At 48.7% G+C, this 15,414-nt stretch overlaps 1 protein-coding gene across 1 annotated transcript in view; it reads right to left on the reverse strand.

Moving 5' to 3' along the window:
* Nucleotides 1-8,567, reverse strand: part of anxa2 (annexin A2) — a 33,114-nt gene extending 24,547 nt beyond the window's left edge. Inside the window, exon 1 of the mRNA XM_033014763.1 lies at nt 8,438-8,567. The gene's annotated coding sequence lies outside the window, so the exon portion shown is untranslated. The remainder of the gene's footprint in view (nt 1-8,437) is intronic.
* Nucleotides 8,568-15,414: the final 6,847 nt, after the last annotated feature.

Raw genomic sequence — 15,414 nt, forward strand, 5'->3', positions numbered from 1 at the left:
CCGCGCTGTATCTCTAAACATAGAAATAGGTGCAGGAGGAGGCCATTCAGCCCTTCGAGCCAGCACCGCCATTCATTGTGATCATGGCTGATCGTCCCCTATCAATAACCCGTGCCTACCTTCTCCCCATATCCCTTGACTCCACTAGCCCCTAGAGCTCTATCTAATGCCCCTGTCCCACTTACGTAACCTGAACGGAAACCTCTGGAGACTTTGCGCCCCACCCAAGGATTCCGTGCGGTTCCCGGAGGTTGCAGGTGGTTGCCGGAGGTTGCAGGTAGTGGAAGCAGGTAGGGAGACTGACAAAAACCTCCGGGAACCGCACGGAAACCTTGGGTGGGGCGCAAAGTCTCCAGAGGTTTCCGTTCAGGTTTCCTATGTGGGACAGGGGGATTAACTCTCTCTTAAATCCATTCAGTGACTTGGCCTCCACTGCCCTCTGTGGCAGGGAATTCCACAAATTCACAACTCTCTGGGTGAAAAAGTTTTTTCTGACCTCAGTCTTAAATGCCCACCCCTTTATTCTAAGATTAATACTAGTTTAGTTTAAATTAAACTAAACTAGTAGCATTGGGTTAGTGGAACCCCTTTCTGAACAGGGTTAGAGGGGCTGGTGTGATACAGAGAGTCGGCAAACAGTTTAAAACTTGCAGAGGTCCAACCAGTTGGCAAACACACCCCATTACACACAGGGATCGGAATGTGCATGTGGGCTCGACGTCTCAGAAACCATGGCAACGCTCAGGCTGAAAACCTCAACTAATGCCGACACAGAGCTCATGAGCAAACACTGAGCCCAACACACCAAGGATCTGGCCCGCCCAACGTGGCTCTGGAGAAGCCCATCACAGTCCGACCCGTAATCTGCCAGGAGCGCCAGCCAAAGTCGCGCCTAGTGTTACAAGAAAGCTTGCAATATCAGCACTTGAAGTGGCTCAATTATTGTGTTTAACGGCGAGGTTTAATTTAGAGATACAGGGCAAAAACAGGCCCTTCGGCCCACTGAGTCCAGGCCAACCAGCGATCCCCGCACACAAACACTCTCCTACACACACTAGGGACAAGTTCCAATTATACCAAGCCAACTATACCTGCGCGTCTTTGGAGAGTTGTAGGAAACCGAAGATCTCGGAGAAAACCGACGCGGTCACGGGGAGAACGTGCAAACTCCGTACAGACAGCACCCGTGGTCTGGATCGAACCCGGGTCTTTGGCGCTGTGAGGCAGCAACTCTACCGCTGCACCACCATGCCATCTTAGTTTAGATACAACATGGAAACATGGTTTCGGCCCGAAACGTTGCCTAGTTCCTTCGCTCCATAGATGCTGCTGCACCCGCTGAGTTTCTCCAGCACTTCGATTTTCCAGCATCTGCAGTTCCTTCTTAAACAGACCCTTCGGCCCACCTGAGTCGATGCTAACCCATCAATCACCCAGTTTCGCTAGTTCTGTTGTATCCCACTTTCTCATCCACTCCCCGCACACTTGGGGCAATTTTTCCAGAGGTCAATTAACCTACAAACCCAGAGAAAAACACAAAGCACTGGAGTAGCTGAGTGGGTCCGTCAGCATCCCTGGTGAACATAGATGGGTGATGTTTCGGGTCAGGACCTCTACGTCAGAGAGAGGAGGAGAGTTTCTCACAGTAGGCATACCTTGAGGAGATTTCACAGTGGAGCAGTGAAAACGTAGAAACAAGGAACTGCAGATGTTGGTTTCACAAAGAAAGACACAAAGTGCTGGAGTAACAGGGTCGGGCAGAATCCCTGGAGAAACCTATACAGTTGTGGGAAGAATGAGGAGGACCAGGAGGAAACCCACACACACACAGGGAGAACGTGCAAACTCCAGATAGACACAAAATGCTGGAGTAACTCAGCGGGATAGGCAGCATCAGGTGACATTTCGGGTCAAGACCCTTCTTCAGACCCGGAACATCACCCATTCTTTCTCTCCAGAGACGCTGCCTGAGCTACCCCAGCATTTTGTGTCTATCTTCGGATTAAACCAGCATCTGCAGTTCCTTCCTACACGTGCGAACTCCATACAGACAGCACCCAAGGTTAGGATTGAACCCGGGTCTCTGGCGCTGTGAGGTAATGGCTCTACCAGCTGTGCCACCCTGAAGTGTGGGGGTAATTGTAATTGAACAATGGGTGAGAAACTGAAGAAATGAATGATTCCTGCTTTCCTCTCAGAGTATGTAGGCAATCTGATTCACACTTCCCCTTCTTCTCACAATACAGGGATGGGCACTTCCTGCATTCTGTCATCTAGGCATCAACTTTAATGCTTCTGCACAATCTATATCCATACAAAAATGAATACTTTTCAGATAGTGAAGATGGTTGTAAAATATCTTGATCGATTGGCCAGGTAGTTGATGGAAAAGCAGCTTTTTTCCACGAGTAGTAGCTCTACCTACTAACCAAAAACCTGTAGCCTCCTTTTGCGCTGGTATTTTATTTAATTCACATGTTTATTTGTTAATGTTTTATTATCAACGTTTAATGTTTTATGTGTCATCCCTGTCACTGTATGTCATGTTGTCACTTGCGGGCGGAGCACCAAGGCAAATTCCTTGTATGTGAATACTTGGCCAATAAACTTATTCATTCATTCAATTTATTACAGAGAAATGTGAGGTGTTGCACTTTGGGAAGTCTAACAAGGGCAGGGCCAACACAGTGAATGGTCGGGCTATAGGGAGTGTTGTGGAGCAGAGGGATTTAGGAGTGCAGGTGCATGGTTCCTTGAAGGTGGAGTCGCAGGTAGATAAGGTGGTCAAAAAGGCTTTCGGCACATTGGCCTTCATCAGCCAGAGTATTGAGTATAGAAGTTGGGAGGTCATGTTGCAGTTTGTATAAGACGTTGGTGAGACTGCATTTAGAGTATTGTGTTCACTCTTTATAGGAAAGATGTCATCAAGCTGGAAAGGGTACAGAGAAGATATACAAGGATGTTGTCGGGACTAGAGGGTCTGAGCTTTTGGGAGAGGTTGACTCTAGGCTGGGACTCTATTCCTTGGAGCGCGGGAGGATGACGGGTGATCTTATAGAGGTGTATAAAATCATGAGAGGAATAGATCGGGTAGATGCACAGAGTCTCTTGCCCAGAGTAGGGGAATCGAGGACCAGAGGACATTGGTTTAAGGTGAAGGGGAAAAGATTTAATAGGAATCTGAAGGGTAACTTTGGGTGTATGGAACAAGTTGCCAGAGGAGGTAGTTGAGGCTGGGACTATCCCAACATTTAAGAAACAGTTAGACAGGTACATGCACAAGTTTGGAGGGATATGGGCCAAGCGCTGGCAGGTGGGACTAGTGTAGCCAGGACATGTTGGCCGGTGTGGGCAAGATGGGCCGTGCGGCCTGTTTCCACTCTGTGACTCTATGACATACTTCTTGTCAGTTTCAAAACCTTCCCAATGTATCACCTCATTCACATACCACTGAAGGTTCCGGCAGCTACATGATAAATGTATTAACATTAATTTATTATTATTAATTATTATTTATAACTAATATTGCCATTGTCCCTGAATTGGTTGAGAAACATACACTGAAGTTAAGGCAGAGATGGAAGAAACTGCAGGTGCTGGAATCTTGAGTGAAAGTGCTGGAGTAACTCAGCTGGTCGGGCAGCATCTGTGGAGAGGGAATTGACAGGTGACGTTTTGAGACCAGACCCTGCTTCAGACTTAACTAAAGTTAGTCTGAACTAATTTGGGGCACAGTCGATTCATTAGGACGGACTGAGAGGAGTTTGTACGGTGTCCGGGGATCGCTGGTCGGTGCGGACACGGTGGGCCAAAGATGTTTCCGCCCTGTGACATTGGGAGCTCGCGGGTCCCTGGTGGGAGACCGCTTTTCAGAGCTCCCGCAACAGCAACTTCTCCCGCCCGAGTTGCGGGGTTGAAAATGACCCGGAGCGGGGCCTTACATCGCCCGGCACGGCTTTAACGGCAGCGGGACTTGCCATCGCCCGCTGGGGGCTTTAACTTCGGGAGAAGAATGGAACACAGGGGAGAGACAAGACTTTGCCTTCCATCACAGTGAGGAGGAGATTCACTGTGATGGATGTTTGTGTAAATTGTGTTGTTGTGTGTCTTGGTTCTTTTCTTGTTGTATGACTGCAGAAACCAAATTTCGTTTGAACTTCATCTGAGGTTCAAATGACAATAAATAATGATATTGCATTGTACTGTGTGCTTCTGTCTCTAAACTAAAGGTGTTGTTTGCAGCAGTGGGTTAAGGGACAGGGGAGAGATACAGGAGGAACTGGAATGATTTGGGATGGGGGGGGGGGGATGTGGTGGCAATGCCAGCCGCAGGGCTGTGAGACAGAGAGGCAATGACTGTATCTGCAGCTGAGAGTCTGTCGACCTTTGTGTGGCACAGTGGCGAGGCGGGTAGAGCTGCTGTTGCTCGGCTCCAGAGACCAAGGTTCGATCCTGATCTGGGTGCAGTCTGTGTGGAGTTTGCCTGTGACCATTTGGATTTCCCCGTGACCCTGTGGGTTCCTCTGGGTGCTCCAGTTTCCTCCCACATCCCAAAGACGTGCGGGTTTGTAGGTTAACTGCCCCTAGTATGTAGGGAGTGGATGAGAAAATGCAAGCCCTGTTTTGGTATGATTTACTAAAATGTATCACTTTGCACTTGTGGGAGTTAAACTCCATCTGCCATTCCTTTGCCCACTTTCCCAATTGATCACGATCTTATTTATCATTGGTCAACCTTCTTCACTGACAGCAAAACCACCAATTTCATGTCATCTGCAAACACAATAACCATGTCACTAACATCCTTATCCAAACCTTTACTATAAATAGCAACACCAGTGGACCCAGCACAGAACCTGGGGCACACCACTGCTCACAAGCTCCCCAAAATGATGAGCAACCTGCCACTGCACCAAGCCTACAGCATATGATGAGCGTTTGACGGCACTAGGCCTGTACTCACTGGAGTTTAGAACGATGAGCGGGGACCTCATACAGAATAGTGAAAGGCTTGGATGGAGTGGAAGCAGAGAGGATGTTTCCACTAATGGGAGAGTCTAGGACCCGAGGTCACAGCCTCAGAATTAAAGGACGTACCTTTAGAAAGGAGATGGAGGAATTTCTTTAGTCAGAGGGTGATGAATCTGTGGAATTCATTGCCACAGATGGCTGTGAACTCCAAGTCAATGGATATTTTTAAAGCGGAGAATGACAGATTCTTGATTGGTTAGGATGTCAGGGGTTATGGGAAGAAGGCAGGATGGGGTTGAGAGGGAAAGATAGATCAGCCATGATTGAATGGCGGAGTAGACTTAATTGGCTGAATGGCCTAATTCTGCTCCGACAACTTATGAATATATGAACTTATACTAAGACCTTATGCCTGAACTGACTCTTGAGCTTATACCGAGGTTTATCAAAGGAGTTGGACACAGAATGCTGGAGTAACGCAGTGGGCCAGGCAGCATCTTTGGAGGGAAGGAATGGGTGACGTTTTTGGTCGACACCCTTCTTCAGACTGAGAGTCAGGGGAGAGGGAGACACAGAGATGTGGAAATGTAAGGTGTGAAAATGAAGGATCAAAGTGGACGAAGCTGAATGAGAGCGTAGAATAAATCATCGTTAGCTTGGGGAAGTTGACAATGAGGCGTATAAAGATAAAATGTCATCAGGTGGTCAGAGGGGCTATGGAGATTTCGGAGATAAAAGTTAAAGGAGGGAGAGAAACAGGAGTTGTAGATGACTATTCTTCCACATGTTTAGGTTTGACAGGCAATAGACAATAGACAATAGACGCAGGAGTAGGCCATTCGGCCCTTCGAGCCAGCACCGCCATTCAATGTGATCATGGCTGATCATCCCCAATCAGTACCCCGTTTCTGCCTTCTCCCCATTTCCTTCTTCCCTGACTCCGCTATTTTTAAGAGCCCTATCTAGCCCTCTCTTGAAAGCATCCAGAGAACCTGCCTCCACCGCCCTCTGAGGCAGAGAATTCCACAAACTCACCACTCTCTGTGAGAAAAAGTGTTTCCTCGCCTCCGTTCTAAATGGCTTACCCCTTATTCTTAAACTGTGGCCCCTGGTTCTGGACTCCCCCAACATCGGGAACATGTTTCCTGCCTCTAATGCGTCCAAGCCCTTAACAATCTATTTTTGCTCCATTACAATCTGGTGGATCAGTGTCAGGTCTTGGTTAATGCCAAGGATGTGTCACTGGGAATCCTCATTAACCTGGATCATGGATTACAGGGTGACAATCATCGTGCAAATCCCCAAGTCAACCTGTAGCAATGTGTAGGAAAAAACTGCAGATGCTGGGTTAAATCGAAGATAGACACAAAATGCTGGAGTAACTCAGCGGGACAGGCAGCATCTCTAGAGGGATGGAATGCGTGATGTTTCAGGTCGAGACTCTTCTTCAGATCCAACATGCAGTGTCACCTTCTCTTGCTCCTGATCACTCCTTCCACCACCCCACCCTCTGCTACCACCCAGCACTTCCTCTCCCTCCCTACTTCCCTCTCTCCCCCTCCCTCTGCACTCCTTTCACACCACCACCCACACCCGCCCAGACCTCCTCCAATGCCACCCCTCAAATATCTTCCCCCTACTCCCCAGCCCGGCAACCACCCCCCCCCCCCCCCCCAAACCATCACCTTCTAGATCCATCACACCATGACAGACCCCTCTCCGCTCCACCATCCAATACATCCCCCCCACACACCCAATCCCCACCCTTCAAGGTCCACCCCACCACATTACCCCTACATACACCACCCCAACCCCCCACTTCACCACCCCTCCCCTCCACCCCAACTCCCCCACATTACCCTCACCCTTCCAGACCCACCCCGCCTACTCTGCCACCACCCATCACTCCCTCTCCACCCCTCCCTCACTCCCCTCCCCCTTGACAGACGTCTGTATGGGCGCGCCAGGGCATGGCAAGCAGACGAGAGAGGCTCGCAGTGGGAGAACTAGCTGCTGGGGTGACTCACAGTTCAGGAAGTCATCCCATGTAGTGAGTGATGCTATCCCACTGCCAGCCTCTCTCGTCTGGTTGCCACGCCCTGGCGCGCCCACACACACACAGACGTCTGACAACCATTGTCTCAGCTGCCCCTGGACAACACACCTCACACCTTAAGGGCTTGGACACACTAGAGGCAGGAAACATGTTCCCGATGTTGGGGGAGTCCAGAACCAGGGGCCACAGTTTAAGTATAAGGGGTAAGCCATTTAGAATGGAGACGAGGAAACACTTTTTCTCACAGAGAGTGGCGAGTCTGTGGAATTCTCTGCCTCAGAGGACGGTGGAGGCGGGTTCTCTGGATGCTTCCAAGAGAGAGCTAGTTAGGGCTCTTAAAAATAGCAGTCAGGGGATATGGGGAGAAGGCAGGAACGGGGTACTGATTGGAGATGATCAGCCATGATCACATTGAATGGCGGTGCTGGCTCAAAGGGCCGAATGGCCTAATCCTGCACCTACTGCCTATTGTCTATTGTCACCCTCCCAAACTCCTGCCCATAGCCAGGCCCTGCCCACTGCCCCAGGTTCCCCAATCACTCTAGAAAGACAGACACAAAAAGCTGAGGCAACTGAGCGGGACAGGCAGCATCTCTGGAGAAGGAATGGGATACTTTTTGGGTCGGGACTGAGACTTCAGACTGAGAGTCAGGGGAGAGGGAAAACGAGAGACATAGACGGCGAGATGGAGATAAAGGAACAAATGAATGAAAGAATGAAAGATTATGATGGGTGCAGTCTGCTCTCCTGTCCAGAGCTTGGAATCAGAGTAGCATTGGCGTTCCTCCAACACTCCGCCCGCCCCAGGGTGTGATACGCCTTCGATTACTATTCACCAAAAAAATGAACAACTTTCATTGAAGTAGCACCAAGACAAGACAAACTATTGTTCAAACAATAAAGCACTTTAGCAAGAAGACAGACACACAAAGCTGGAGTAACTCAGCGGGACAGGCAGCATCTCTGGAGAAATAGGAATAGGTGTGATTTCAGGGTCGAGACCCTTCCGTTCGACCCGAAAAAAATCACCCATTCCTTGTCTCCTGAGATGCCGCCTGTCCCGCTGAGTCACTCCAGCTTTGTGTGTGTCTGTCTTCGGTTTAAACCAACATCTGCAGTTCCTTCCAGCACAAAGTACTTCAAAAATCTGCTCAAAAACAATGATGATTTGTCCAAATATTATCCCCAGCACAAGTTGAGGTACTTGGTTTACAGAATTAGACAGGCTAATTGGTTTGATAATAAATTATAATGTTACTTTTTTCAGGCAGAGATTTAAGACTTTCTAAACAGAGGAATCTAGACAATTACTGCATTAAATCTGCCGTCATTAAATAATGTAACATAAATTACTGCAGTTTGAACTGCCAAATTTGGATTATGCTTTAGTTAGAATAGAATAGCACCTACCCGCGCGTTCAGCCAGTGAACTAACAGAGACTAATTCAGCTCCAAACTTTGCTTAAGTTTACGGGCGTGGCTCTTAAATACCAGCTGCACTGTGGCCACATCAACACTCGCTCAATCCCCACCCCTCCCCTCCCCAAGCCCATCCCATCCCTGCCCGTGTAGCAATGGACCCAATGTGTAGGAAGGAACTGCAGATGCTGGTTTAAACCGAAGATACACACAACATGCTGGAGTAACTAACTCAGCGGGACAGGCAGCATCTCTGGGGAGAAGGAATGGGTGGCGTTTCGGGTCGAGACCTTTCTTCATTGCAAACAATGACCCCCAAGATAGGAAGATGATTGCACTTCCACCCAAAACCTCCCACCAGGAATCCCCACTCCCTATCCACAGACTGAAACTGCTGCTTATGAAGGGAATAACACGCGAGGTTCACTAAACGCCAGCAAGCAGCTCATTCCATTTGCAGTCTGTCTGCTTGGGAAGGCCAATATTGTACAGGCATTCGGCAGAGTCCCAGCTAACTAACTCCCTGCCTGCAACCCACACACATTAGCCTTGACAGGGATTGCAATGTAGACAATAGACAATAGGTGCAAGAGTAGGCCATTCGGCCCTTCGAGCCAGCACCGCCATTCAATGTGATCATGGCTGATCATCCCCAATCAGTACCCCGTTCCTGCCTTCTCCCCATATCCCCTGACTCCGGTATCTTTAAGAGCCCTATCTAGCTCTCTCTTCAAAGTATCCAGAGAGCTATTTAATATTCAGTATATTCGGTGTTTAAGAATATTTATAGACAATAGACAGTAGGCCATTCGGCCCTTCGAGCCAGCACCGCCATTCACAATCAGAACCCCGTTCCTGCCTTTTCCACATATCCCTTGACTCCGCTATCTTTAAGAGCTCTATCGAATGGGCCTGTCCTACTTAGGTGATTTTTTAGGCAACTACAGGCGATTGGTTTGTTCGCCAATGTTCGCCGGGCGTAGTCTCCTCAGTCGCGCAAAAAGTCGTAGCGTCTTTCTGGTCACCGCTAAATTTTCAACATGTTGAAAAATTTTCGGCGAAGGTTGGTTTGACGCCAATGAGCGTAGCTTGACTCCTCCTGACGTAGGTGCTGTCGTAGGTCATCGCCAGGATGACGTAGGTTGTCGCCGGTTTTTCGGCGACCTGCTACGACTATGACAGTCGCCGGCAGTTGCCTAAAAAATCGCCAAGTGGGACAGGCCCTTTACTCTCTCTTGAAAGCATCCAGAGAATTGGCCTCCACTGCCTTCTGTTTTACTTTGTATTATGGTGGTGGGGTTGTTGGTATTGGTTCGTATTGTACATATTATTATTGTAAATAATTGATTACTTATTTTTGGTTTAAAAAAAAATATAATCAATACAGCGTAACTCCGCCGCGCAACGGTACGCGGGTCACGGGGAGAACGTACAAACTCCGCACAGACAGCACCCGTAGTCGGGATCGAACCCGGGGCCCCGGGTTCGATCCCGGCTACGGGTGCTGTCTGTACGGAGTTTGTACGTCCTCTCCGTGACCCGCGTGGGTTTTCTCCGGGATCTCCGGTTTCCTCCCACACTTCAAAGACGTACAGGTTTGTAGCTTGGTATAAATGTAAATTGTCCCGAGGTGTGTGTGTGTGTAGGGTAGTGTTAAACCCCTGTCCCACGGTACGAGTTCATTCCAAGAGCTCTCCCGAGTTTGCCTTGATTCAAACTCAGATTTATGGTAATGGCCACTCGTCGGTACTCGGGGCTCTCGTGGACATTTTTCAACGTGTTGAAAAATCTTCACGAGTCTTCCCATGCTTACCAACCAAGTGTTAGCGAGTCTTCCCAAGTACCTGCCGTTAGCGTTACGAGCCGCTCAGAGACGTCCCCGAGCTCCGACGTACCCGCTACGTACATTCTCCATTTCTCCATGCTTACCACGAGATTGATTTTTTTTTAAACTCGGGAGAGTTCTTGGAATGAACTTGCACCATGGGTCAGGGCTATTAGTGTGTGGGGGTCGCTGGTCGGCGCAGACTTGATGGCATGTTCCACACTAAACTGAAACCAAACTATACATTGAAACTAAAACATGCAGAAAACATGTCTCCAGTGTCGACAGTGTTCTCAATCCTAAAAGATTGAACGTAGACTGAAGGAACTGCAGAAGTCGACTTCCACAAAGAGACACAAAGTGCTGGAGTTTGAGCTGTGTCTCTGTAACTAGACAAATCTCTCTTCTTTCCATAACCAGCGTAACGTGACTGATTAAATGAGTTTCTTTGGCTCCAGCTTCTTCTTTCACACTGAAGCTGGAGCCGAGACTGAGAGGGCATTGTTACAGGGAATACTTTCGCTTTAATGAAGCACTTTATAGATTTATAAAGTGGCTCCTAGTCTGCTGGGGACAGGGTCCAGAGGAGGTTTACGAGAATCAAGGTGAGCGTTTGAACGTTCTGGGCCTGTACACGCTGGAGTTTAGAAGGATGAAGGGGATTCTCAATGAAAGGCCAAGATAGAACAGACATGGAAAGGATGTTTCCAGTAATGGCAGAGTCTCAGTATAAAAGGACTTAGGTAGACAAAATTGCTGGAGAAACTCAACGGGTGCGGCAGCATCTATGGAGCGAAGGAAATAGGCAACGTTTCGGGCCGAAACCAAGGGTGCTGCTGCACCCGCTGTGTTTCCCCAGCAATTTTGTCTACCTTCGATTTTCCAGCGTCTGCAGTTCCTTCTTGAACATAAAAGGACGTAGCTTCAGAACGGAGTTAAACTTTAGATTTTAGAGATACAGTGCAGAAACAAGCTCTTCAGCCCACCCATCTGCACTGACCATAGATCCCCGTACACTTACACTATCCTACACACACTGGGGACAATTTACAATTATACCAATCCAATTATCTAACAATACCTGTACGTCTTTGGAGTGTGGGAGGAAACCGGAGCAACTGATGAAAACCCATGTAGTCACGGAGGGAATGTCGAAACTCCATGCAGGCAGCACCCGTAGTCAGGGTGTCTGGCGCTGTGAAGCTCCACTGCTGCACCACCGTGCCAACCCTGGAGGTGAGGAGGAATTTATTTCGGCAGAGGTCGGTGAATCTGTGCAAAAATAAAGCCTTTCACAGTACCTCTGTGACGATAAACCAAACTGAGCTGGATTTATTGCCACAGACGGCTGTGGAGGGCAAGTCATTGGGTTTTGTTAAGGTGGAGATTGATAGGCCCTTGAATAGAAGGCGACAAAGGTTACAGGGAGAAGGCAGGAGAATTAATTTTGGAGGGAATATTAGATCAGCCATGATTGAATGGTAGAGTAGACTTGATGTGCCTCGATCGCCCCGACTGAGGATGGTTCGACTGCCCTGACCGCGGGAGAATAAAGAGGGAAGAAGTTTAGAATTTCTTGCCTTCCATCACAGTGAGGAATGTGGAGGAATCACTGTGGTGGATGTTTATGTTAAAATGGATTTTGTGCGTTCTGTTGCTTTTTATTGGTATGACTGTACGGCAAATCAAATTCCTCGTATGTTGTAAAACATACTGGGCTAATAAAGTATGTGTGATTATGATTTATCTATGTGGATTGTTGAACATTTGTACATTGAGCGGAGTGTTGGCAGTGTACTACCTGCACGCAGTGTACCGAGGCACGATCGCCACAGACTGAGGATCGCCCAGCTTGACCACCGCAGTCTCCAAACTCGGCCCCGAGCACCGGGAGCGAGGAGAGTTTAAAAATATATTTTTTTAACCAAAAATAAATTTAATAAATGAGTGCAATAACATATACAATACAAAACAATACCAAACAAGCTCACCACCATAATACAAAATCACCTAATTATCTAAACAAATGTTCTTATATACTATTATTATATAACCAAATATACTACTATAAGACTATATCACCATCCTTATTACGGATATATTCCACCCCCCGCGGTGCCCAGCGGTCCCGGAAACCCCCCAGGGTGCCCGTGGATAGCACGTAGTCCCTCGTTAGTACCACACGGGCACGGACGTAACCCCGGAAAAGGGGCAGGCAGCCGGTTCGGGCAGGGATCGTCGAGGGCGAGGGGACGGTTGTGGACCTAGGGGGAGCCAGCAGGGGGCCGATGAGAGCGAATGGGAGTCCCAGTGGGGGGAGGCACATGTGGTGGCAGGCAGAAGATAGTCTATAGGGTCCGAACCCGAAACGTCATCCATTCCTTCTCTCCAGAGATGCTGCCTGTCCCGCTGAGTTACTCCAGGTTTTTGTGTCTATCTTCAGATTGAACTGTGCAGTGAACATTTGTAACTTTGTCTGCCCCAGTAACGTGTCAACACTTGTGTACGGTCTAGGTGAGGCCCGCTGTATGATTTTACCTGTGTATGTACAACACAGCATTTCACTGTATCCAGGTACACGTGACAATAAGTATCAGTGAATCATTGCACAGAAGCTGGAGTTACCTAACCCAAAACGTCACCTATGCATGTTCTCCAGAGATGCTGCCTGATCTGCTGAGATACTCCAGCACTGTTTAAGGCCTGTCCCACTTAGGCGATCGCCAGCGGTCACCGAAAAACCGGCGACTGGACTCCCTCTACGACAATGTCTAAGACAAGCTAGTCGACGTCAAGCTACGGCGAGCTACCGACAACCGGAGACCCATTCGGACGTCCACCTACGACCACACCTACGACAATCTACGTCCACCCACGACAAGCTACGACCCTGTCGGCAACAAATGAAGACAACTTAAGACAATTCAGTTGCCAGTACCTGTCGCTGGTTGACGTAGGTAGTCACCAATGGAATTCACCGAAGTCAGCACCAGCGACAACCTACGTCATCCTGGCGACAACCTACGACAGCACCAACGTCTGGAGAAGTCAAGCTACGCTCATTGGCGCCACGCCAACCGTTGGCGAAAAGTTCTGAACATTTCAAAATCCAGCGGCGACCAGAAAAAACGCTACGATTCTTTGGGCGACTGAGGAGACCATACAGGTGACCATGTGGCGACAGTCTAGTCGCTGGTAGTCGCATAAACAATCGCCTCAGTGGGACCAGGGGCATTAAGGGCTTGTCCCACTTTCACGACCTAATTCATGACCTGTTTTTACTCGTGGACATTTTTCATCATGCTCGAAGAAAACGCCCCGACCTACTTGATGCCACGAGTACCTACGACTAGCATCTAACTATGACCTACCTACGACCTCATGACGACTATGCTGCGAGTATGAGTCAAGGGCAAACTTGGCAGAGGTCGTGAATTAAGTCGTGAAAGTGGGACCTGCCCTTTAGTGTGTTTTTGGTAAACCAGTATCTGCAGTTCCTTGTGTCTCTCCCTTGCAGTTTGAAAGGTGCAATGAAGGCATAGGTGAGCAACGTCTCTCAGTGGGACAGGCAGTCTATCTCTCGCTCCCTGCAGAGGCCAGTCACTGGCAGCTTCCTGAGATGCATGGACATCCCTGTAATCTAGGGTTTGGGAAGTGTGGGCCAGTGAATGTCGGTGCCATGGAGTCATAGAGTGATACAGCGTGGAAACAGGCCCTTCGGCCCAACTTGCCCACATCAACCAACATGTCCCAGCTACACTAGTCCCACCTGCCCGCCTGCTCCTACTGTTCTGTGCAGAAACATTCTGGTGATGTTGAGCCCATGCTTGGATGTTTAGTTAAGAGCAGGAGGGACTTTCCCAACTTGCAACAAGATGTTGCACAGATTCAAGTCCTTGCTCCGACAACCATAGCATCGTACTGCCCAGACACGGGCCCTTTCTGCCCACCTGGTCAATGCCCACTGCGATACCAGGCTAAGGTAATCAGGAATGGGAGTAGAATTAGGCCATTCGGCCCATCAAGTTTACCCCGCCATTTAATCTATCTCTCCCTCCTAACCCCATTCTCCTGCCTTCTTCCCATAACCACTGACACCCATACAAATCAAGAAGCTATCGATCTCTGCCTTAAAAATATCCACCGACTTGGCCTCCACAGTCTTCTGTGACACAGAATTCCACAGATTCACCACCCTACCCCACACCTATCCATGTTCTTCAGAGATGCCGCCTGTCCCGCTGAGTTACTCCAGCATTTTGTGCCTATCTACACTAATCCATTTCACCTGTACTAAGGTCATAAGATCATAAGTGATAGGAGCAGAATTAGGCCATTTGGCCCATCAAGTCTACTCTGCCATTCAATCACGGCTGATCTACCTCTCCCTCTTAACCCCATTCTCCTGCCTCCTCCCCATAACCTCTGATCCCTATAGGCCTGTATCATGCTACGCTTTTCCTATTCAAAGCACCTGCCCTAAGATCTTTTACACTTTGCAATTGTAATCACATCTGCCTCCACTACTGCCACATGTTGCGCGATTTACCCCCCTGATCTCCGTAACAGGCGGGACAGGCAGTGAAGAAGGAATTGGGTGACGTTTCGGGTCGAGACTGAAGAAGGATCTTGACCTGAAACGTCACCCATTCCTTCTCTCCACAGATGCTGCCTGTCCTGCTGAGTTACTCCAGCATTTTGTGTCTATCCCTTCTGCACTCTCTCTAGTGCCTTCATGTGGTGTGAAGACCAGAACTGTACACAATACTCCAACCAATGTTGTGTTGCGATATGATCTCCCAATTCTTATATTCACTGCCTCAGCCTTGGAGGCAAGCACGGCAAATGCCATCCTCGCTACCTATTCACGTTGCCACTTTCATGGGTCTGTGGACATACACCACAAGGTCTCTCTGTATTTCAATGCCATTAAAATCGCTGCACTATGATTTTACCCACATTTGCACAGTTTATCGTAGACAACCTAACTCACTGCATCCAACTCATCGTCATACAGTGTGGAAACAGGCCCTTCGACCCAACTTGCCCACACCGACCAACATGCCTCATCTAAACTAGTCCAAGTTGCCAGATATTGGCCCATATCCCTTTAAATCAGTCCTATCCATGTACCTGTCTTAAT

Source organism: Amblyraja radiata, chromosome X, assembly GCF_010909765.2.
Source record: "Amblyraja radiata isolate CabotCenter1 chromosome X, sAmbRad1.1.pri, whole genome shotgun sequence".
NCBI classification, from domain to species: Eukaryota; Metazoa; Chordata; class Chondrichthyes; order Rajiformes; family Rajidae; genus Amblyraja; species Amblyraja radiata.